This window comes from Schistocerca piceifrons, chromosome 1 (genome assembly GCF_021461385.2).
Source record: "Schistocerca piceifrons isolate TAMUIC-IGC-003096 chromosome 1, iqSchPice1.1, whole genome shotgun sequence".
Classification (NCBI taxonomy): Eukaryota; Metazoa; Arthropoda; class Insecta; order Orthoptera; family Acrididae; genus Schistocerca; species Schistocerca piceifrons.
The window spans coordinates 192,989,558-193,016,431 of NC_060138.1; positions in this window are offsets into that span (position 1 = coordinate 192,989,558).

Here is a 26,874-nt window from a genome sequence, read left to right on the forward strand (position 1 = left end):
TCCATCGCAGACCACTCCAGCGTCCACACACGTGATCGGTATAACGCGCACGCTATTGGCTAAAATCTATGGCGTGAATTCGCCCGCAGTTTCAGCAGAGGGCTCAGGGCGTCTCCTGTCAGCAGCTTTAAGTGGACAGAACCGCCTCGGTTCTGAAAGGCAAGAGACTTGTGTCACGTAGACACAGGTTGAATTACTCTGGGAGAAAACTTGTAAAGATTCCACTGGGCCTTTGAAATAAATTTCTTAAACCAATTCCCTAAAATATTCGTTGACTGACTCACATCCTTTACATAAGGCTTCAAATTCAAGATCCCCAAGCACTTCTTCTACTCTTCCAGACGTCCCAGGGAAACATATGGAGCATGTTGGTGCGTCTGCTCTTGTGATCATTTGTCTTGTGCTGTGCAAAAGTAAGTTCTGAGTAAAACATAATCAGCTACTTCAGTGTTCTCCTTACGTTTTTATCCGACCCTAGAATCGCATTATGTTTCAAATTGCCTTTATGCCAAACGGCTTTAGGGTTTCCCGTGGTTTCCCTGAAGAAGACGCGTCCTGGGGTGCTTCTTCTGAAAGTGCTCAGCGGATTTCTTCTCCCATCCTTCACCCTTCACTAATCGCAGCTTGAACTCTTCTCTGATGATCTCGTTGTCACAAATCGTTGTACAACAATCTTCCTTCTTTCTCAGAATAATTTATTTTCTCTTGGGTTACCATTTTTGTATTCGTAGCTGCACAGAGTGGTGTAGACGCAGCAGTTTTGCTAAATACTTATTATTTAACTTCAAAGACCCCATTTTTTATCGCACATACATCGATTTCTTAACTACACGACTTGTGTGCGCAATATGAATGTTAAAGTTTTGCGATCGGTAAGTTTTATCAATTTGCTGGCATCCATAAATCGTAAAACACTATTCAGTAGTAAAAGGCATAAAGTAATGTGGGTCTCAGGGCAGTATGGGGTAATAAAATATTCCGGAACTTCTAGTTGCGTCAGATGGTTACATTCCCACGAGCTCTCGACCGAGATTTTCTCGGCCATGGTCAAGAGTTATATCACTGCCTTCCCTTCTATGCGCCTCGTCCTTTACACAGCCATACTACTGGCTGCTGTGTCACTGGTTCCTAGACCATCATTAAACAGAGCATTATTAATACACTGAGGTGATACGATTCGCTGATGACATTGCTATCCTGAGTGAAAGTGAAGAAGAATTAAATGATCTGCTGAACGGAATGAACAGTCTAATGAGTACACAGTATGGTTTGAGAGTAAATCGGAGAAAGACGAAGGTAATGAGAAGTAGTAGAAATGAGAACAGCGAGAAACTTAACATCAGGATTGATGGTCACGAAGTCAATGAAGTTAAGGAATTCTGCTACCTAGGCAGTAAAATAACCAATGACGGACGGAGCAAGGAGGACATCAAAAGCAGACTCGCTATGGCAAAAAAGGCATTTCTGGCCAAGAGAAGTCTACTAATATCAAATACCGGCCTTAATTTGAGGAAGAAATTTCTGAGGATGTACGTCTGGAGTACAGCATTGTATGGTAGTGAAACATGGACTGTGGGAAAACCGGAACAGAAGAGAATCGAAGCATTTGAGATGTGGTGCTGTAGACAAATGTTGAAAATTAGGTGGACTGATAAGGTAAGGAATGAGGAGGTTCTACGCAGAATCTGAAAGGAATATGTGGAAAACACTGATAAGGAGAAGGGACAGGATGATAGGACATCTGCTAAGACATGAGGGAATGACTTCCATGGTACTAGAGGGAGCTGTAGAGGGCAAAAACTGTAGAGGATGACAGAGATTGGAATACGTCAAGCAAATAATTGAGGACGTAGGTTGCAAGTGCTACTCTGAGATGGAGAGGTTAGCACAGGAAAGGAATTCGTGGTGGGCCGCATCAAACCAGTCAGTAGACTGATGACCAAAAAAAAAAAAAAAAAAAAAAAAAAAAAAAAAAAAAAAAAAAAAAAAAAAAAGAGGTGACAAACGTCGTGGGATAGCGACATGCACCTATACAATTAGTAGTATTATCTCGTACACGAAGTATAAAATGGCGGTGCATTGGCGGAACTGTCATTCATATTCAGGAGATTCATAAGAAAAGGTTTCCAGCGTGATTATGGCTGAACGACGGGAATTAACACACTATGAACGCGGAATGGTAGTTGGAGATAGGCGCATGGGACATTCCAACACCACGTAGAACGCAGTGGGTGGTGCTTTCACTTAACGACCGAGAACAGCGGCATTCACATAGAGTTGTCAGTGCTAACAGACAAGTAGCACAGCATTGAATAACCGCAAAAATCTATGTGCCACGTACGACTATCGTATCGGTTAGGACAGTGCGGCAGAATATGCCATTAATGGTCTATGGCAGCAGACGATCGAAATGAGTGCCCTTGTCAATAGGACGACGTCGCCTGAAGTGCCTCTCCTGAGCTCATGACCATTCTGTTGCACCCTAGACGACTGGAAAACCGTCTGAACCCTGAATCAAGTTAGAAATAGCTGATGGTAGGGTTGGAGCGTTGCACAGAGCGCACGAAGCCGCAAGCACAGGTTATCAACAAGGCAATATGCAAGCTGCTGGTGGCTCCATAATGGTGTGGGTTCTTTTTACCTAGAACTGACTAGGTCTTCTGGACCAGCTGAATCGATCATTGATGGGAAATGGTTCTGTTCGGCCATTCATGGATGTTATGTTCCCATTGACAGTGCGCCATGTCACCGCACCACAGTTGTTTGCGATTGGTTTGAAGAACGTTCTGGGCGCGCAGATCGCCCGACATAATCCGATAGAACATTTGTGGAACATAACCGAGAGGACAGTTCGTGCAAAAAAGTTCTTGCGCCGGCAACACTTCCACAGTTACGGGCGGCTTTAGAGCCATTGAGACTCAGTATTTCTGCAGGGGGCTTCCAACGACATGTTGAGTGCATGCCACATCGAGCTGCTGCACTACTCTGGGCAAAAAGAGTTCCGACACGATATTAAGACTTCTGTCACCTCAGTGTGATAATCAGCTCTGAGGACATAACCACCCGACTGATATCGCGAGAACATTTTGTCACTATCATTAGTGGACAATACGTAGGCAAAATTACTAGCCCCAGTAACCAGCTATCCCAAGACACGATTTACCAAGGATTTGCTATAAGGAACACAAGAAGTATTATGCCATAAATCCTGTATGAGAACAACAGTTTCACCCCATGAGAGGCTGACAGCTCCATTAAGATTTCTTGAAAACAGGAAAGTAAAAAAAACAGAAATTTTGACTGCACTGTCCAAACAAGCATCCATGGAAATTATACTGAACTCGTGCAGTATTTATATAGAATTGACGTTCGCGGAGATCATAACGCCAGCCCCGTTCACCATCACTGCCACCCAACATGGGATGAGGCCTGAAGACGCTCAGTAACGAACTGTAACCGGCAGTCCCAAAGTAAAGGTTTTTTGCTGTCTAGACTGTTTATATTCATTTTAAAGTACTATGAATAACCGCTGTTTCTCCATGAGAAATGCTCTCAAAAATTACTGTATAGTCACGTCTCACGAATGGTCTCATTATGATAGCGAGTTAAGTACACTCTTGCTAATAAATCAAGGATAATGCTGATAAATGGTGGAACAACGCTCTGTTGGGCAGTTTGCGGGTTTAAATCACCTCGGGGTATGACAATGCGGTGCATTTGACCTGCGGTCGTCGCACGGTGGCGCTGGCAGTAGGGGAAAAAAAATGGCTCAAAAGGCTCTGAGCACTATGGGACTTAACATCTGAGGTCATCAGTCCCCTAGAACTTAGAACTACTTAAACCTAAATAAGGACATCACACACATCCATGCCCGAGGCAGGATTCGAACCTGCGACCGTAGCGGTCACGCGGTTCCAGACTGTAGCGCCTAGAACCGCTCGGCCAACCCGGCTGGCTGGCAGCAGTCCACATGCAGACGCTTTCAGACGAGTGTTGAAAATGGCTCAAAGAACACGTATTGATGACATTATGAGGGGTAGAATACTAGAGTGACTGGAGGCTGGTCGAACATAGGAGGTCGTAGCACGGGCCCTCCGTGTGCCACAAAGTGTGATCTCAAGATTATGGCAAAGACTCCAGCAGACAGGAAACGTGCTACAGTACGGGACGTCCACAGTGTACAACACCACAAGAAGACCGATATCCACCAGCAGTGACCGCAGACGTCCACGAAATACTGCAGGTAGCCTTGCTCGGGATCTTACCGCAGCCACTGGAACAGTTGTCTCCAGACACACAGTCTATAGACGACTGAACAGACATGGTTTATTCGCTCGGAGACCTGCGAGGTGCATTCCACTGACCCCTGGTCATAGGAGAGCCCGTAAAGCCTGGTCAACAACACAGCACGTGGTCATTGGAACAGTGATCCCAGGTTATGTTCACGGACGAGTCCAGGTATAGTCTGAACATTGATTCTCGCCGGGTTTTCATCTGGCGTGAACCAGGAACCAGATACCAACCCCTCAATGTCCTTGAAAGAGACCTGCATGGAGGTCGTGGTTCGATAGTGGGATTATGATTGGTGCACGTACACCCTTGCATGTCTTTCACAGGGGAACTGTTAGGTATATCGGGACGTCATTTTCCACCAATATGTCCGCCTTTTCAGGGGTGCAGTGGGTCCCACCTTCCTGCTGGTGGATGATAACGCACGACCCCACCGAGCTGCCATCGTGGAGGAGTACCTGGAAACAGAAGATATAAGGGGAATGGTGTGGCTTGCCTGCTCTCCAGACCTAAACCCCATCGAGACGTCTGGGATGCTCTCGGTCGACGTATCGCTGCACGTCTTCAAACCCCTACGACACTTCAGGAGCTCCGACATGCACTGGTGCAAGAACGAGAGGCTATACCCCAGCAGCTGCTCGACCACCCGATCCAGAGTATGTCAACCCGTTATGCGGCCTGTGTACGTGTGCATGGTGATCGTATCCCGTACTGATGTCGGGGTGCATGCACAGGAAACCGATGCGTTTTGTAGCACGTGTGTTTCGGGACGGCTTTCTCAACTTATCGCCAATACCGTGGACTTACAGATCTGTATCGTGTGTGTTCCCTATGAGCCTATGCTATTAGCGCCAGTTTTGTGTAGTGCCACGTTGTGTGGCATCACATTCTACCACTATCCCTAATTTATGAGCATGCGTGTAGATCAGGTCGAATAGATTCCGTTACTTTACTCAAGTTTTTGAGGTAACCTGTCAGCGTTGAAATTAGCTTTGACCACCGTTTCCTAGTTTGTGGCAGATTCAACTGTTCCATTGTTAAAAGCAGAGGCCTCTATGAGCCGGAAGATTTATCTGATGTGATAGAAGAAGAAACAGGAGTAGATTCAGAAGAGACAAGGGATCAAGTTTTAGAATCAGAATTTAAGAGAGCTTTGCAGGACTTAAGATCAAATAATGGAGAAGGGATCGGTAACATTCCGTCAGAATTTCTAAAATAATTAGGGGAAGTGGCAACAAAACGATTATTCACGTTGGTGTGTGGAATGTACGAGTCTGGCAATATACCGTCGGACGTTCAGAAAAATATCAATTCTGAAGACGGCAAGAGCTGACAAGTGTAAGAATTATCGAACAATCAGCTTAACAGCTCATGCATCCAAGTTACTGACAAGAATAATATACAGAAGAATGGAAAAGAAAATCGAAAATGTGTTACATGACGATCAGTTTGGCTTTAGAAAAAGTAAAGGCACGAGAGAGGCAATTCTGACGTTACAGTTAATAATTGAAGCAAAACTGAAGAAAGATCAAGACACGTTTATAGGATTTGCCGACCTGGAAAAAGAGTTCGACTATGTAAAATGGTGCAACATGTACAAAATTCTGAGAAAAATATGGGTAAGCTATAGAGAGACGCGTTACATATACAATATGTAAAAAGGCCCAGAGATAATAACAACAGTGGACGACCAAGAACCAACTGTTCGTGTGGTGTCACCGCCAGACACCACACTTGCTAGGTGGTAGCCTTTAAATCGGCCGCGGTCCATTAGTATACGTCGGACCCGCGTGTCGCCACTGTCAGTGATAGCAGACCGAGCGCCACTACACGGCAGGTCTAGGGAGACGTACTGGCACTCGCCCCAGTTGTACAGCCGACTTTGCTAGGAGAGGTTCACTGACAACTACGCTCTCATTTGCCGAGACGATAGTTAGCATAGCCTTCAGCTACGTCATTTGCTACGACCTAGCAAGGCGCCATAGCAGTTGATAATTAATATTATGAAGCATGTACCGTAACGAGAGATGTTCTACAATTGTGGATTAAAGTTAAGTATTACATCATCTACGTACTTTATTTGCAATTCTCAAGATATTGTCCTGTTCCAGACCTCACGCCAGTCAGCGTGTAATTAAACGCGTGCATTTCGGCCTCCTCTAGAAACACAGTGTTGGCACTTCTGCCAACACTGCAGTTCGGATTAAAAACGGTGTAAGACAGGGATGTAGACTTTCAACTCTACTATTCAATCTGTCCATCGAAGAAGCAAAGATAGAAATAAAGAAATGTTCTGGAGTGGGATTAAAATTCAAGGTGAAAGGGTATCAATGATACGATTTTCCGATGACATTGCTATCCTGAGTGAAAGTGAAGAAGAATTACAAGACCTGCTGAATGTAATGCACAGTCCAATGAGTACATAATATGGATTGAGAGTAAGTCGAAGAAAGACGAAAGTAATGAGAAGTAGCAAAAATCAGACCAGCAAGAAATATAACATCAGGATTGACGGTCACGAAGTAGATGAAGTTAAGAAGTTCTGCTACCTAGGCAGCAAAATACCCAGTGACGGATGGAGCAAGGAGGACATAAAAAGGTGACTATCACTGGCAAAAAGGGCATTCCTGGGCAAGATAAGTCTACTAGTATGAAACATAGGCCTTAACTTGCGGAAGAAATTGCTGAGAATCTAAGTGCGGAGCACCTCTTTTTATGCTAGTGAAATATGGGTTGCTGGAAAACCGGAACAGAAGAGAATTGAAGCATTTGAGATGCGGTGTTACAGAAGATTATTGAAAATTAGGAGGACTTATAAGGTAAGGCATGATGAGGTTCTGCGCAGAAGCGGAGAGGAAAAAAATACGTGGAAAACTCTGACAAGGAGAAGGGTCAGGACGATAGTACATATAATAATACATCAAGGACTGATTTCCATGGTACTAGAGGGAACAAGCGCGCTTCAGATCTGTGTCATTTTTAGACCACACGCTATGATTAGTCTCCGCAGATGTGACCTGACCATTTGCAAAAATGTACCACTTCAACTTCCAGGTGTGGTAGCGTCTACTACCTCCGTGAATTTCCTGCCCACATGCTACGATTTGCCTGCGTGCGATGTGCACAGACATTAACTCCGATGAATCGCTGCGAGCGTGTGGACAATGAGATCACGCGATCGGTCTATCGCGAGGTTGGATCGGGAACATCAGACGCAGGACATGATAGCTGACTTTATAAATGGTGGACTGAGCGCTAATGTCGTTTCAGCTCCCTATAGCACTAGCCCATCGACGACACGACAGTCAATTATCTCTTGACGAAGGTGAGGAGGAGCTTGTGGAAAGCTCACGGAAGTTTCGTGACTTTATGCTGTTGAAAGAACGGACACTGCAATAATATGAGTCGGTATCGTAAGAGGAAGAGCACGAGTCTGAAGCAGAGAAGAATGGCTAGCGAAATGGCCCTTGTTCTTTCAACAGGAAGTATCATGGCACTTGTATCGTGGATTTAGGGAAACCGGGGAATATCTGAATCTAGATAGGCAAATGGAGATTTTCAAAACCTTCGTCCAAAATCCGACTCCAGCAAGTTCGTTAGCTGGAGAGGTATTTAATAAAGCTACGAAGATTGTGATAAAGAAAATAACACTATAGAAGTACTAAGAACGTCACCGTTGTCGCATGGCTTGTGCGAGCGGCAAAGCAAATTTTCGAATTCAGTCATTTTATACACAACCAAAAACACTTAAAAAACACTACGGTTTCACTTTTTTGTTTGGTATTATTGCTTCAGAATTAAGTTAGAAATAGTTTCCACCATTAACGGTTATGAGTAAAGTGCTTAGGAGGTTTCTCATGATTCTAAGACGAATGCTGCAACTGGATATATCGTGCCAAATATAACCAACTCGGACTCCCTCTATCCCTTTACCAACTCCCTTGCCATTTAGCTGACAAGCCCGTGACTAAAGAGTGGGTCAAAATTCAAAGAAACCAATCTACCTTTAGGGGCAGAGAATGTAAAGTGTATAAAAAGATACTAAGGAAGAGAAGAATTACGTATCAGTCTTGCCCGGATGGGTCCTGTTGATATGTGAAATTGAAATACTGTTCCTCACGAAACTAATGTATCAGTTTTAAGTGATACCCGACGAAAGCATTAATACTAAAAGTACTCCATGCAACGTTGTGGGCAAGTTGCCACTAAAGCTTCTATGAACTTACTTAAGATCCTTGTAATTATTTTCGTAGTCTATCACCGCCAAACATCGAAACGCTGTTCGATTTTTGCAGTCGCTAGACTGATCTGAAAATTAAGCACAGAAAATCTCCTTTTTGCTCTCACAAAGTTCAGTCGCGAAATGTTTGAAAAACATGCGAAGAGTTGATAAGGCTCTGCAGTAATTATTTTTCTTGTGACTGAGGGAGCTTTCACTTTAGCCACTTTGGTATTTCCTGTTGCTCTTTTTATTGCTGCATTCATATGTGACCGTGTACTGAACAATATCAAGCTCTCTCACTGGGCAGTGAGAAAGTTCATGCTACGTCTCTTCTCGTGATCGTAATAATAAATTTTTAGCTTGATGTCTGAAATATCTGTTAAATCTATAAAATGCACGTCAATTCATGTATAGAGCCTTACAGCAGAAACGGAAGTTAACTGAAGACCAATTTTTGAAGCGTTGATATCATAGAGAACAGCCTTGGCATAAAGTGTATGTCTTTTGGGTAGTTCTAATGGACCATTGTATACCTTCCGCATTTAACACTAATATTACGGTAGTACGAATAATAACTGAAATATATACGTGCAAAACGAAGCTTGAAAGCTGCGATAAATCAAGGCTAACGACAATGTTACGGTTTACGTACATTTACAGCCGTGGATTAGGGATTTGTAGAATTCACGTCGCGTTATTTCGTCAACCAAACGTCAGTATCTTCTAACTAATGAATGCGTATTCACATGTGGCGTAATATCGAGAATATCACTGAAGTAAACGAAATTAAGGTTAGTGGGATGTTAACACAAGGCCGATAACGGTTCGTCAGCAGTAGAAACAGAACAGGGTATATTTCTTCTTGTCCTGTTTTCGCTGGTGGTACTCTCGTTCTTTTATCATTATGGCCTAAATTTTCGTGTATAAAATGTCGGCCCTGAAATAACATAATAGACATTTTGGGCAACAACAGAAAATTGTATGAAGTTATCCGTCTGTCGTATCAGTCTTCTTATAGCACTGCTCCGCAATATTTAAGGATGCGATAGGGGAAGTAACATATATAAAGTAACTACTCAAATGGGACTGACCCTGCAACACGAAGCAGTGGAAGGAGCGGGAAAAGGCACTGTATATGTGTCAATCACCAAGCAATTACGGCGCACTGTGATCGTGGTCTTTATTAAAACATGGTCCAGAGACAACACTTGGATGACTTCACACGGAAAGCAGTCTTTGGGAAAATGGAAGGATGAAGCGTGATGAGCGTAGCTCAGATGTATGGTACTGCTCACAGCAGTGCACGAGAGGCGTTCCCAATCACTTGCACTGCTGCCCGAAGCAGAGGTGGAGATCGATCACAGTCATCTACAGCAGCGGATGACCGCTACATTGTCCAACAGGCAAGAAGTTACCAACTTCAAATTGCTGGTGTAATTGCAAGCACGTTTTACAAGACTGATAGCCACGCTGTCTCACGCTCCACAGGGGCAATGTCTTTGTCCGACGATCATAACGTTGTGTTTCGCTGACTCCCGCAAGTCGGTGGCACGGATTGCTAAGGTGCCGAGAGCATAGGGACTGGACCAGCGAGGAGTGGAGTCGCATGCCTTCTTGAATGAGAGTCAGATTCAGTCAAGTAGTGATTCTGGACTTACTGTAACACGTAATGCACCTGGGAACATAGCGAACATGATAGTTTTGGTGGTTGAAGGATACGGTGTGGGGACCTCCGAATCTTTGACCATGTTACAATCACTGGTCAGTGTTACCGTGACACCTTACTTGTACCCCAGTGCCTTTTTAGGGGTGCATTCGGAACAGATTTCATACTTATAGATCACAAGGCGTGAACACATCGAACACCGTAGGTGAAGAAGCTCTTCGACCCAGAGGATACTTGGTGGATGGACTGGGATGCTCTTTCCTCCGACTTAAATCCTATCGAGCTCGTGAGGGATGTATTGGGGAAACGCACTGCAGCGTGACCACGTACACCGACGACCGCCCATCAGTTGTCAACCACGCTGTTCGAGGAATATAACACCCTACCGCAAGAAGTCCTTACCGATGTTGTGGCCAACATGGAAACACATTGGATACCATGCACTGCTGTCTAGTGAGCATACGCCCTATTAAGAATAATGCTCCGCCTTTTGTAATGTCTAAGTGACCACTATAAATACCGGTGGCTTTAATGTACACTACTGGCCATTAAAATTGCTACACCAAGAAGAACTGCAAATGATATACGGGTATTCATTGGACAAACATATTACACTAGAACTGACATGTGATTACATTTCCACGCAATTTGGTTGCATATATCCTGAGAAATCAGTACCCAGAACAACCACCTCTGGCCGTAATAACGGCCTTGATACGCCTGAGCATTGTCAAACAGAGCTTGGATGGCGTGTACAGGTACAGCTGCCCATGCAGCTTCAACACGATACCACAGTTCATCAAGAGTAGTGACTGGCATATTGTGATGAGCCAGTTGCTCGGCCACCATTGACCAGACGTTTTCAATTGGTGAGAGATCTGGAGAATGTGCTGGCCAAGGCTGCAGTCGAACATTTTTTGTATCCAGAAACGCCCACACAGAACCTGCAACATGCGGTCGTGCACTATCCTGCTGAAATGTAGGGTTTTGCGAGGATCGAATGAAGGGTAGAGCCACAGGTCGTGACAAATCTGAAATGTAACGACCATTGTTCAAAGTGCCGTCATTGCGAACAAGAGGTGATCGAGATGCGTAACCAATGGCACCCCATACCATCACGCCGGGTGATACACCAGTATGGCAATGACGAATACACGCTTCCAATGTGCATTCACCGCGATGTCACCAAGCACGGATGCGACCATCATGATGCTGTAAACAGAAGCGGGATTCATCTGAAAAAATGACCTTTTGCCATTCGTGTACCCAGGTTCGTCGTTGAGTACACCATTGCAGGGGCTCCTGTCTGTGTTGCAGCATCAAGGGTAACCGCAGCCATGGTCTCCGAGCTGATAGTCCATGCTGCTACAAACGTCGTCGAACTGTTCGAGCAAGTGGATGTTGTCTTGCAAACGTCCCCATCTGTTGACTCAGGGATCGAGACGTGGCTGCACAATCCGTAACAGCCATGCGGATAAGATGCCTGTCATCTCGACTGCTAGTGATACGAGGCCGTTGGGATCCAGCACGGCGTTCCGTATTACCCTCCTGAACCCACCGATTCCATATTCTGCTAACAGTCATTGGATCTCGACCAATGGATTGCTAGCAGCAGTGTCGCGATACGATAAACCGCAATCGCGATTCGCTACATTCCGTCCTTTATTAAAGTCGGAAAAGCGATGATGCGCATTTCTTCTCCTTACACGAGGCATCACAACAAAGTTTCACCAGGCAACGCCGGTCAACTGCTGTTTGTGTATGAGAAATCGGTGGGAAACTTCCCTCATGTCAGCACGTTGTAGGTGTCGCCACCGGCGCCAACCTTGTGTGAATGCTCTGAAAAGCTAATCATTTCATATCACAGCATCTTGTTCCCGTCGGTTAAATTTCGCGTCTGTAGCACGTCATCTTCGTGGTGTAGCAATTTTAATGGCCAGTAGTGTAATTACGAGGTGTTATCCAAACATTCCCAGAGTTTGTGAGATACGCGCTTACAAGCGTTAATAAAACTGCACTTGTTCTCTACTAAAACTACGGTTCGGTAGTTTTGGTACACTACATAAGTGACGTTGTAAATGGTAGAATTATCGGCAGTGTTGGTAGCATTGGTAGGGAAAGAAACGTAATGAATTTGTAAGGGAAAAACTGGGAGTCACGATTTGTCTATGTTATCCTACTTGTTTTGTACATAATTAGAGCCGCACATCGCTCAGTGTTACTTCATTGTGTATTTTTTATCTTTACAGAATGTAAATTTTATAAGTAATTTAAATTAGTTGTTCGCGTAATTTCTGCGGCTTTAGGTAACTACAGCAATTACTTTCGATGGAAGTATAGTTTACATTCTCAGTCATAATGAATCTATTTAGTTATTATTGTTTTATAAGCAATACAGCGTTCTTCATCGTGATGGTAGGCAAGAGTTTCCTGTGATTATTAAAAACGTCAAAGTTGTTTACGAATAACAGAAACACGTTTCAAGTAAATTCGACGAAGTTTTGAAGCGATGTTTGATATGTTTCATGTATTTTTATTATTCAGTTTTTTGTAATTTTATCTTCGTTTTGTGGAAATTGCATTTTCTAGCGCTACGTGATGAATCTGTACTGTTTTCTTTCTAGTTTTACTACGTTCCTCTGTTGCACGTAACACATCAAAAACTTTCAAATAGAACCTGAATTAAGTATTGCCAATTTAAATTTTGTTATAAATACTATCTACTTCCAATTTACAGACAGAGAATAACTGTGTAGAGAAATGTTTCGTAGATTACCCGGCCCATTATATATACTCACACAGTTTCTAGACGGTTCACCGCTTCCGGCTTTTAAGGGAATATAGTAAGACACTGATCGCATACGTTATGAGGTTGCGCTCTATACATAGGCAACACACCTAATGTAGAGATGTTGCCGGTACGACATTAACTGACCAAAGCTACTAGCAAAACTACCGTAGTCTGCACTTACATACAACAGTCTACGGTAGTTTTACAGCGCCAAGCACAATCAGACACCGCTAGGAGCAGTGTAATACAAATTTCGTGCGGCAGTATGCCTAACAGCTTCGATCTGGGTGGAAGTGTTTATTATTGTGGGGCAGATTTCCATTGTGACGTTTGTTGGCGTTTTCTTGGTTTTGCTGTGATCTAGCTGAGAGAACAGCTTTGCTTGTAAGTTCTGTTTCAACTTGGTAATACAGCCGGGGAAGCGCACAAAACGTTAGTGCAAGCATTCGCTAAATGACACTTACGGACAAACACAAACGTATGACGGATTTAAACGTTTCAAAAATATTGACGATGACGAATGTGTGGGACGACAATCTACCGGCATTAGAACAGAAAACGTCAGTGCTGTTCTGGATGCGTTTGTGAAAAATCTTAGGTAAACCATCCACGACATCTGGTGATGTCCTAAGACGGCTAAGGGAGTTTGTGAGAAGAAAACGTCCAGAAGCGCAGGAATGCCTGAGTTCTTTACCAAGACAATGCGAGGCTTCACACAGGCTTTCTCATCGATTTGCCTCCTTATGATTTATTTTCTTTCCCAAGTTGTAAATGAAGTTGAAAGGACGAAAATTTGAAACTGTATGGGAAATTCAACCGGAATGGCAAATGGTCCTCAACACACTAACTAAAAAAACTTTCAGGATGCATTCCGTTTGTGGAAGAAGGGCTGTGAGTGGTGTCTCAACTCCCAAGGGGACTTCTTTGAACATGGTGGTGACGAATAAAAATATTGTATAATATTAATTTTTTGGTGTTAGATTTCGGGAACTTTTGGACAACACCTCGTACTGTCTTTGAGTAAGTGTCATGCAATTCATCTGGGTGCGTATTTCTTTCAGTTACCTTTCATAGTATACTGTAGCGATCCTTTTTAATGTGTAGTCCAATTTCATACTGACATGTTAAGTGGCAGTGACACTTCATGAGCAATTTATCGTAGATCGCTGGAAGAACGTAAAGTACCTAGCGACTGGAAGAAAGCGCAGGTCGTTCCCATTTTCAAGAAGGGTCATAAATCAGATGCGAATAATTATAGGCCTATTTCGCTTACGTCAATCTGTTGTAGAATAATGGAACATGTTTTGTGTTCTCGTATTATGACGTTCTTAGATAATACAAATCTCCTTCATCATAACCAACATGGATTCCGCAAACAGAGATCATGTGAAACTCAGCTCGCCCTATTTGCCCAAGAAATTCACAGTGCCGTAGACACTGGCGAGCAGATTGATGCCGTATTCCTGGACTTCAGGAAGGCATTTGATACGGTTCCGCACTTACGTTTAGTGAAAAAAATACGAGCTTACGGAATATCGGACCATGTTTGTGATTGGATTCAGGATTTCCTAGAAGAAAGAACACAACATGTCATTCTTAACGGTTCAAAATCTGCAGATGTAGAGGTAATTTCGGGAGTACCGCAGGGAAGCGTGATAGGACCTTTATTGTTTACAATATACATAAATGACTTAGTTGACAACATCGGTAGCTCCGTGAGGCTATTTGCAGATGACACGGTTGTCTACAAGAAAGTAGCAACATCAGAAGACTCGTACGTACTCCAGGAGGACCTGCAGAGGATTAATGCATGGTGCGACAGCTGGCAGCTTTCCCTAAACGTAGATAAATGTAATATAATGCGCATACATCGGGGCAGAAATCCATTCCAGTACGATTATGCCATAGGTGGTAAATCATTGGAAGCGGTAACGACCGTAAAATACTTAGGAGTTACTATCCGGAGCGATCTGAAGTGGAATGATCACATAAAACAAGTAGTGGGAAAAGCAGGCGCCAGGTTGAGATTCATAGGAAGAATTCTAAGAAAATGTGACTCATCGACGAAAGAAGTAGCTTACAAAACGCTTGTTCGTCCGATTCTTGAGTACTGCTCATCAGTATGGGACCCTTACCAGGTTGGATTAATAGAAGAGATAGACATGATCCAGCGAAAAGCAGCGCGATTCGTCATGGGGACATTTAGTCAGCGCGAGAGCGTTACGGAGATGCTGAACAAGCTCCAGTGGCGGACAGTTCAAGAAAGGCGTTACGCAATACGTAGAGGTTTATTATCGAAATTACGAGAGAGCACATTCCGGGAAGAGATGGGCAACATATTACTACCGCCCACATATATCTCGCGTAATGATCACAACGAAAAGATCCGAGAAATTAGAGCAAATACGGAGACTTACAAGCAGTCGTTCTTCCCACGCACAATTCGTGAATGGAACAGGGAAGGGGGGATCAGATAGTGGTACAATAAGTACCCTCCACCACACACCGTAAGGTGGCTCGCGGAGTATAGATGTAGATGTAGATGTAGATTACTTTCGTCCTTAAGTTTTGGACACTTATTTTATCAGGTCTCGTAGTGTGATTAAGAAATTGTCATTTTTTTAGAACTTATAACTAATATTTGTTAAAAGTCAGAAGCAACTTTCATTCGCAGTGTATTAAATCGCCAATAACATTACTTTTTACAGATAAATTTTTTTTTACTTGTGAACTTCCTAACAAGCAACAGAACCTAAAACTCCCACAACGACGTACTGCGCAATTTTCTTTAGAAAATGGTACCAAGTTTGACTACTTCAAGCTTCTCCGTTTCATAAGCTTGAGTCACTTTTTGAAATTTCTGAGCAGCGAATAATAATTACAGGGCCTCCTATGAGCAGCCTTTATATAACGGTACCAAAGAGCGGGCAGCGTCTGAGAGCAACATTGCCCTTTTGGCTAAACAGCAAGAAGTTACGGTAATCAGCGATCATAGATCACTGAAGAAAGCAGGGGAATGCTGCGTTAAAGAAGGGAGCAGTACCCGCTATACAGCGACATCTTTGAATTTTTGAGTGCCCAAAAAATCTGTGCGGTCTTAAGACGGATGAAATGAATTAGATCTAAGCAGAGGAAAGGAAGAGTGGGTTTAGCGTCCCTTCGTCGTCAAGCTCATTAGTGACGGTGTAAGCATACGTTTTGTGGTTTGCGTAGTACAGTATCGTCCGTCAAGCCTGATGTCTCGTCGCTTAATGCATTCATCATACGGTCACTTGCAAAGAAAAGGGTCGGTTTTGAACGTATTTAGTATGAGATTTTTAATTACGCCACTGGTTTAGATACACAAGCTACAGGAACAACAGCAAATAACACATGATATGATGTCATAGCAATCTGATATGGGTATATAATATTCATGTGTCTCTGGTATACCGTGATTAGAAAAGGAATATTTTTTAGTATACACTATGTGTCGAAAAAGTTCTGAGACTGACTTTTGTTCCTGGCATGTCTGCGTCGTCGGCGCATTAACTATGGTGGCAGTTTAAACTAACAACTGGTGTGCATTCCACCAGAGAGAAGTGAGCAGGCAGTGTTAGGTAGGGGACGCGAGACAGTGATGTGTCGACGTTGTTTCGTCACAAATTGCAGTGGAGCATCATCTGTAAATCAAGCGTTCAAGACTTTTTCTTGGATCTTTTGAGGAAAAGAGAATAGTGTGCAAAGTTTGTCCACACAACGGTGCTTGAATGTGAGCCGATTTCATTCGAATGCAAAATGCGGAGAGTTCGTTTATGGTAAAAATCGTTATACGTGACAAGACCTGGTGTTATCAATACGAACCTACCACAAAAAAAAGAAAGAAAAAGAAAAAGAAATCACACAAAGGATAGACGCTTTGCCGACATAACCGACATTCAGGCCAGCGTGAGAGCATATGTTGATCAACATACAAAAGAATGACATTTCTGACGGTTTTATTTGGTTGTAAGGATGTTCTGTTTGTTGTACTCAAGTGAGAGAAGATTATGTAGAATGCCTGAAGCATTAAAAGCACCACCTTAACCTGTCTATTCTTTTTTAATCCTGTTCCAAAACTCCTTGGCTGACGAGGCACATTAACTAGACATACTAGTTATCCACTGGTGAGTACAACATAAATATTACATACGAATTAAATACACCAAAATATAAAACGGAAGGACAAAATCGAAAGTGTGTGGTAGACAACATGCTGAAAAAGTAACCACTCTCAGGGTGAAAGAAAAGAAGACAAGCTGTTAATAGCTAATTTGACAGAGGAAGATAAAGTCATATGGCGATGCAGAAGTAGATATGTAATTTCGCAATTGGGGAAATGTCGTTCCAAATCTTTATCTTACCACAGACATTTAAAGTTTTACTGAAGGAACCAGGTACTTCCTCCAGAAATAACAGTTCCAAAGCTATAATGTTTGATCTTTCATTTATTTCTGTGTTCGCTGCCACTTTCGGGGTCGCAGCCTTCTAAATATTCATGAATATACATAGTCCCCAAGCCACAATACAGTGCGTGGCGGAGTGTATCTTGTAACATTGCTAGTCATTTCCTCTCCTGTTCCACTCACAAATGGAGTGAGTCGTGATTTCTCTTGTCTTCACGTTCCTTATGCGAGATGCACGTTGACGGTAGTAAAAACGTTCTGCAAATGTCGGTTCTGTAACATTCCTTCAAGGGATTCCAATTTGAGTTCGTGTAGCATTTCCGTAATACTCTTTGATCGAATCTAACGGGGACAAATGCTTTAATGGCTGACTTCAAACCAATGTGACAGATACCCAAAACAATCGAGTATTATTTAAGAATGGGTCGAGTAAGTGTTCTGCACACGCTGTCCTTCATATATAAGCTACATCTTCCTAGAAATCTTTCAATAAAGCGAAATCGACCTTTCCACCTTCTCTATTACCATAGCTTACGCGCTTGTACCATTTCACGTCGGTTTGCACTGCTATGGCCAGATATTTGATGCAACAGCTAGCCAGAAATTCTGAACAAGCTACTGTTTATCCCCCTACAGTGACTCACCGACGATACTTTCCCATATACTATAGTTTTATCAGCAAACAGCCGCAAATTGCACTCAACCCCCCTCCCCCGTTCCAACGCCTGACTTTTTTTTGTTGCCTGTCTTCTGACTAGTTAGATACGACTCGCCACGAATTCTTCTCCTTTGCCAACATCTTCATCTCAGCGTAGCACTTGCAACCTACACCCTCAATTATTTGCTGGATGTATTCTAATCTCTGCGTTCCTCTACAGTTTTTGTGTTTCTGACCATTTATGTATATCAATAACAAGAGCAGTTCAGTCACACTGCTAACGATAATGTTGCGTCCGATGAACACTCGCTGTGCATCACAACGCACCAAGTTCTATTACTTAAAGAAGCTTTGAGGCGCTCACGTATCTGAGAAGCTACTCATTATTCTCGCACCTTCATTAATAGTCTGCAGTTTGTCACTGTCTCAAACACTTTCTCCAAATCTAGGAATATGGTATCTGCGTGCTGCTTACTTCACATGATGTCGTGCGTTATAAATGGCTCTAAGCGCTATGGGACTTAACATATGAGGTCATCAGTCCCTAGACTTAGAACTGTTTAAACCTAACTAACCTAAGGACATCACACACACAGGATTCGAACCTGCGGCCATAGACGTCGCGCGGTTCCGGACTGAAGCGACCAGAAAGGCTCGGCCACAGCGGCCAGGTCGTGCGTTATAAGAGCAAGCTGAGTTTCACACGAGGTATGTTTTCTTAATCCGTCATGATTTGTGGACAGGTACATCCTCAACAGCTCACATTCTTTAAAATCAGCCAAGTTATCGCGTTGGAAATTGATAGTGAGCGAAGGGAAAATTACTGGCTACATGCCTCTCTGTACTCGTTAATCATGATTAGATTACTTTCACTATATTTGTAGGAGACAGACGTGGTGGCAACTGAACTGTCGCACACTATTTCCCTAAATCTATTCGAAAGTGTGTAGAGAGAACAGCTTCGTCTTTGTACAGACAGATTCCATTTAATGAAATGATAATTAAATCAAGACCCTACGCTGCCGAAAAGCGTTGATATACATCAACGGGGACAGTTGTGTGCTCCGACCGCGACCCGGGATCTCCTGGTTACATGGCAGACGCTCTTTCAATTTTTTTTTTTTTTTTTTTTAATTTCATTTTCTTCGCTTTCGTTCGTTGCATCTGCTCGGGGCGGACGTCATAAGACACTCGTTTAAGTTCGTTGTTGGTCGATTAACTCAGTTTTTTATTCCAGAAGGCAGCTAACCCTCTGACCTAACATGCTGAGCTACCGTCCCGGCAATCCACGTCAGCCACCGAGGGCACGGAAGATAATGCGACTGCAGGAACTGAGTGTTCTAGCAGTAGTGGACACCAAAAGATCCTGAGGAAGATCGCAGCAGAGGGGTCGAAACGTCGAACATTTTAGAAGAAACATGACACACCCTAATAATCCAGAAGATTTTAACTTCAGTGGCTCATACCTGCTTGATAAGGATTTCCATCACTGGAACACCACTCTAAAATTTGTCACACTTTATGGATTCTCTGCTCTTTCCCACATACTATCTGTTTTGTACACCGTCACACACGGTACACAGCAATAACCACAGAAGGCGTTACCAGCAATACATTTCTCGTAGTGGTACCACAAAGTTCCCATCTGTCGTCACATATGTGGTCAACACAACGGGAACCTTATTATGCTCCCGCCACAGTTCTCTCTAATAGCCGATAATTGCGTCCTGACGACAGAGAGAGCGCTCATACCAGGGACTACTGGTATCATTCGCCAAATATACTGCTGGAAAAAATCGCAACACCAAAAAATAATTAATGCAGAGTAATGAAATTTCGAAAATACATTTGCCTTGGTAACATTAAAGTGATTAACTTTGCAAAATCACAAGTAATGCAAGGACAAGATAAGCCATTGCAAATGGGAATGCTGGTTCATTAATAAATGGCGTAATTACAAGCAAGCAGACGTGCCTGCATTGTGTTGCACAAGTGCCGAATGTCAGTTTGTGGGATGGAGTTCCATGCCTGTTGCCCTTGATTGGTCAATACAGGGACGGTTAATGCTATTTGTGGATGACGCTGGAGTTATCGTCCGATGATATGTGCTCGATTAGAGACAGTCTGGTGATCGAGCAGGCCAATGCAGCATGTCGACACTATATAGAACATATTGGGTTACGTCAGCAGTACATGACCGAGCGTTATCCTCTTGGGTAACATCCCCTCGAATACTGCCGGCCATGGTGGCCAAGCGGTTCTAAACGCTTCGGTCTGGAACAGCGCGACCACTACGGTCGCAGCTTCGAATCCTGCCTCGGGCATGGATGTGTGTAATGTCCTTAGGTTAGTTAGGTTTAAGTAGTTGTAAGCTCTAGGGGACTGATGACCTTAGATGCTAAGTCCCATAGTGCTCAGAGCCATTTGAACCATTTGAGCCAATACTCTTCACTGATGGCAACACAAGATATCGAATCACCTGATTGACGTATAAGTTCGTAGTCAAGGTGCGTGGCATAACCACGAGAGTATTCCCGCTGTCATACGTGATCGCGCCCTAGACGATAACTCCAGGTGTAGATCCTGTGTACCTAGAACGCAGACTGGTTGGTTGCATGCCCACAACTGGCCTCCTACTAATCAACACTCGGCCATCAGAGGCACCGCAATAGAACCAGCTTTAATCAGAAAACACAACAGACCGCCATCCCACCCACCAACGAGCTCTCGCTTGACACCACTGAAGTCGCAAATAGCGGTGGTTTTGGGTCGATGGAATGCAAGTAACAGGCCGTCTGGCACGCTGCTGTCCTTGAAGCAACCGATATGTAACATCTCGTTGAGTCACTGAGGTATCAAGTGGTACTCAAATTGCGCCAGAACCATATGCCGATTACGAAGATCCTACACCTCGGTAAGGGCTTCTAACGACCGAGCATTCTCGTGACCACCGGTTCCAGCAGTCGTGTACAATTGCTACATCCCTGCCAAGTCTTTCTGCATGATAGCAGAGGGAACATACATCTTTTCGTAGCCCTATACAGGGCCTTGTTCACGCTCAATGGGGTTTGATAATGGCAATTTTTGTCGCTTTAAAGGCGTTCTTGACTAACATCAACTCACTACGTCCAGTCTCATTGGTAACTAACGCTCACGACCCTTACAGCATGTATTTAAAGCAAATCAGGGCAGCTCGCGGTCATGCCGTTTATTGCTCGTCATCTTGTTCTTATGGTTATGTCAGCTCTTTCTTAATCAATTTTTTTTTGGCGACACTCAGTTGATGGTTTGCTTGCCCGTGAGTGGCAGCAGCAGCGCTTATCGATAAGTGCACTGTTGTATTATCTCTGGAGCGACCGTTAGTATTTCCGGGTCGTCGTCTGTCGGGAGTTCAGTCGGGGACCGAGCGTCACTGAGGCGCGAACAGCCGGTACTCGCCGACCGCTGGCCACACACGTGTACTGTCCGACGGAAGGACACTCGAGCGGGAACGACCGCTGGTTGGTCGTTTGGTTGGTCGTCTCATTCGGCGACGTGTATTTGCTCTTTTGACCGTTTCTGGGCCTTGTCCATTGGTCATCTTGCCGGACGTGGGTCGGTTCCTTCCTTGTGCAGAGATGTCGTGGCCAATCGGCAAGAGTTACCTCTGCATGGGTGTGTCCGAGCCAGTGTGCTCGGGTCGTCGCATCTCAGAGTTCCGGACTTGGAGTTGAGTCGGGATGGGGCTGCAGTGAGGTCCGTACAGCCAAGACACGCCCGACCGTTACTGACACACGTAACTTGAGTGGGGACGACCTTGGTTGGTCGTTCGGTCGTCATTGGACGACGTGTATTTGGTCGCCGACCGCTTATGGAAACTGTGTGAGTCGACTTTTGATTTCTCCTTGTCGTTCCACAGTGACTGGTTGTAGGAATGTCGGAGTTCTTGGTTGGTTGGTTGTTTTGGGGGAAGAGACCAAACTACGAGGTTAAAAAAATAGCTCTGAGCGCTATGGGACTTAACGTCTATGGTCATCAGTCCCCTAGAACTTAGAACTACTTAAACCTAACTAACATAAGGACACCACACAACACCCAGTAACTACGAGGTCATCGGTCTCATCGGCCGTGCCCTTTCAAAAGGAACCATCCCGGCATTTGCATGGAGCGATTTAGGGAAATCACGGAAAACCAAAATCAGGATGGCCTGACGTGGGATTGAACCGTCGTCCTCCCGAGTGCGAGTCCGCTGTGCTAACCACTGCGTCACCCGCTCGGTGGAGTTCTTAGTGCAAGTGTTTACGTGGAACTGTGTGTAGCTTCTGTGATTTCCACTTAGCAGTTATGAATGCTATCTTCGTGCTGGAGTAGGCAGTCGCTCAGTCGGGACAGAGCAAAGAATGTGTTGATGCTATCCGGCACGCCGTGTAGTTCGACAGCCTTTGGAGTTTGTTTATATGTTTGAGTGGTTATTGTGCCTTGACTGTGTTTAGACCCCAATTATTAAGACATAGTCCGGCTGCGATCCTCGTCCTCGCTGATATTTTTGGTTGTCGTTCCGTTGGCCGGGTGGAAGGGAACTGATTGGGTTGTTGGTTGGTTCTTCAGCCTTCCCGAGGTCGTGCTGACACCCGATTATTTAGTGTTACGCTTGGCTGCCTGTCTCTCCTAAACTATTGTTAGAGTTTCCTCTCCAGGCCGACCCTTGGAACACTTCTGAACACCACTGTTCTGCTGTTTGTGATGGTGATTTTGTTTCGTCGCAAGTACTGTGCCAGGCCTTCAGCCAATTTTGTCTGTTCTTTGTTCAGTATATGGCCTTCAGCCGAACCTTATGTGAAGTACTTAAAGTAAGGCCTTCAGGCATTTGTCTAAATTCTTGTGCCTTAAAAGGAATTATGTAAGGATATTTTAATTTTACTTAAGTAAGGCCTTCAGCCGTTTCTCTAAATCCTTGTGTTTTAAAAGGAGTTATTTTACTTTATTATTGAGAAGTTACTTGGACCCTCAGCCGTGAATTGATCCTTGTTGTTTCAAAGAGAAAACTGTGCATTTATTTTCGAGGAATACAGTTGTGAGTTCTTGTGTAACTCGCCGGATTTCACCTCATTTGCATCCTCACAGTGACGCTATTAGCACCACTCTTAAATGACTGGCGCGAAATTTGGATAGACACCGTATTTATGATATAAAAACACGCCTACCAACTTTCGTTTATGTCGTACAACTCCTACTTAGTGGTTTTCCCCGTCAGTATAGTTCGCAGATGGGGCTGACTCTACTGTTCACCGATAAAAGCGGCTGCACACCTTCAGTCCCCCAGTTGCCGATGTGTTGCCAACCAGTTATAGTTACAGACCAGCTGTCAAAGTTACTGATCGTTTGGTGAACAGTTACAGATATCTGCAGAACGCGCAGGTATAGCCAGAAACTACCACTTAGTGGTTATGGGATAGTTAACACCAAGTGTCAAAGAGATTATTCTTACTTGGGCCTAAACTACAAATTGCCTAAAGTAGTCTAGTTTTAATTATTATTGGGTTGTCCACGTTATTCGTGTTTTAGTTACGATAGGCCTGTGATGGCTATCATTGCAGGTGTGCAGGCATGCTAGCTGAATACGGCAGCTACATTTCTGTGGGAGCGGATACGCTTCCTTTTATGTTAGTTGCCAAAACTAGTTGGTAAATACAACACTGTCCGAAAAAACTAAGACTAGCATCGCCTCCCCTACAACAGCTTGTACGTGATCGTCTCATTTCATATAGTTTCTTAGCGCAGTGCTATCCTCAGATAAGATGAAACCTGCTCCAAGTGGTCTTCTCTAATCCTGTATTTGGGTGCTTTCTCTTCGTGTATTTGGGTGCTTTCTCTTCACTATAAGAAATATTTTTCATTTAGTCACATGTAAAGCGAGCTGAAATTCCTTGCACTAAATGGAAGTCAGGGCCAAGTGCTGCTGCATTTACGTGCGATCGTCCAACGACGATTCTTTCTTGCAGACGACGCTATCGTTCAAAGCTTTGTCTTTGAGTCAAGACTGTCGCAGTTTTAGTTTATTTTATTTATTGTAGGTACTGTTGCTAAGCGAAGTGCCCGCGCGGTTAGAGGAGCCATATCAAGGATTGCGCGGCCCTTCCGCCGGAGTTTCGAGTCCTCCCTCGGGCATGGAGGTGTGTGTTATTCTCAGCATAAGTTAGTTTAAGTAGTGTGTAAGTCTAGGGACCGGTGGCCTCAGCAGTTTGGTCCCTTAGGAATTCACACACATTTGAATACATTGTCCGGGTGTGTTTATACCAATCTTATATTAATCCTGCTCGTATTTGCCCTTCTTTCTGTCCATCTGCTCCTCTCCCCTCTATCCAACTGCTCCTTTTCCCTCTGACCATCTCATCCTCCCCTCTCATCCACCGTCCTCGTCTCCCTGTCCATTTCTTCTCCTCCCATTTCTATCTCCTTCTCCCCTCTTTACTCACATCTCTTCCTTACCCCTCTCTGGATATCTCTTCCCCCCATTCTCAGATTCTCATTCTATCTGCTTCTTGCCCCTCTTTCTGTCCATATCCTTTCCCCTCTATCCCTTCCATCCCCTACTCTGTACATCTTCTCCTCTCTCCTTTCTCTTTCCATTTCTCTCTCCCTCTGTCTATTCCTCCTCCCATCTATCTGTAACGCTCTCCTCCTACCCTCTCTCTCTCTGTCCACCTCCTCCTCCACTTCCTTCTTTCCATTTTCTCTCCAAATTATCACCCTCACCCCAATAGGGGGTCTTGCAGTCACAGTATTTCTTTCCAGTTAGTAAGTAATATATATTCCAAGTTCGGTTGAAGTTGATCCAGGAGTATAGGAGGAACATTTTACCCATTGCTTTGCCCACGTACGTGCTTGTCACATATGTTTAACGTATTAGACTCATATTTGTACACGTATTTCGCCCTTATCTCTGGCGAATTCGGTAATGCAGATCCGTTTTCACTCAGCTCAGTGTTTATGACATCACATCTCCTGACGTAAATGCCGTGCATTAACATAATTTTTCAGATACATTTAGTGTTATATGTGGATACTGTCTGAGAAACGTGTTGCGAATCGAGTAAGTAGTAAGGAAGTAATAAATTTAAACGTCATGCAAAATTTAAACGTCATACATAATGCAGCAGTTTCTCATACATCCTATGACATCGTATCGCCTGAACTACATGTCGCACAATGATATAATTTTGCAGGTACATTCAGTGGTATATGTGAATATTGTCTGAAAAATATACCACAGATACATTCAGTAGTAAAGAAGTGATAAATTAATACGTCATTCCTGATGCGGCAGTTTCGCTGCATGTGCAGCGAAATTGTAGAAAGAGATAAACTTTTTCCCTTTCGTCGTTTTCTGTAACTTATCAGCAAGGAAAGTTTCGGAAAGCTTTTAAATTATGTGCAAAAATTCGTTGCAAGTTCTCTCTAAGGGCTCTCATTCTCAAGCACTGGATGAATAATACCCGGGTATTCGGGTATCGTCGGCTACTCTTCGTTTTCGCCCCCATCTGCACACCTTCGAGAGGTGGTTCTTACCTCCACAACGATTATTTCCCGACAGTAAGTAAAAAATTTGTATAAGCTCCTACGGGACCAAACTACTGAGGTCATCGGTCCCTAGACCAACACATTACTTAATCTAACTTAAAATAACTTACGCTAAGCACAACACATACATCCATGTCCGAGGGAGGACTCGAACCTCCGACGGGTGAGCTGCTCGAACCATGACAGGACGCCTGAGACCGCCGGACAGTAAGTGATACATATAGCGAGTTTGGATTAAATCGGTCCAGTGGTTTAGAAGGAGATGGGGAACATAGATACGTATTTATCAGATGTATGGGTTTCGCACAGTACAATCAAAGAATTAACAAAAATGAATATAGTGTCCTATGATTGAACAACTACTCTAATTCCGTAAATGTGAACGTTATCTATGGCAGGAATCAGTGTTTTCAGAATACTTTGCGGCGTCATTTAATCAAAAATCCCTCATAAATGTGAAGCTGTGTAGCATCTATCTGAAATTAAAATGTGCTGACGTGTTTATCATTAGACAACACATCAGCTAACTGAGAACTGAGAAGATACGAGTTTTATGCAGTTTTAGTAATACTGTGGTAACCACTATAAGAACCTCCTGAAGTATTAAAACAAATAGTTATAAAATAAAACTTGAGAAAGGTGACATAAGATATGTTAACCTCATGTTATATGCCATAGCTCTACATCGACATCTGTACTCAGGGTCGGCTCCGAGTCTCTGCACCAGGCATCGATCCTGCACAGATTTTTATGCGTGTCGCTACAGTCTTTCGGCTGAAGAATCGTCTGTGAGTGGTCTAACATATTCTCCAACCTTATCTGCTACATCATAACTTGAGTTGTAAACAGTACTGGGACTGTAACTCTCCATTGGGGTTTTCTGTCTATGTTGCTCTCTTAAGAACGGCGTTCAGACAAGAAAAGAATAGGAGATTTTGTAATACGTTGCTGTAGAAGAATGCTTAAGATTGCATAAATAACAAATAATAAGCGAATAATATAACTCGGAGAAAAAATACTACAATTGGACCAAAATAAGGGTGAGGTTCATAGGACAAATTCTGAGGTACTAAGGAACTGTCAGTTAGGAAACGGAAGGAAGTGTGGGTGAGGTAAATACTACAGAAGGAGACCAACTGTCGAATACAGTAGGTTCAAACGGACGTAAGGTGTCGTAGTTAGGGAGCTATGAAGAGACTTGCAAAGAACACAGTAGCATGTAGGTCTGCACCAAGTCAGTCTTCAGAATTTAAACCACAAAAG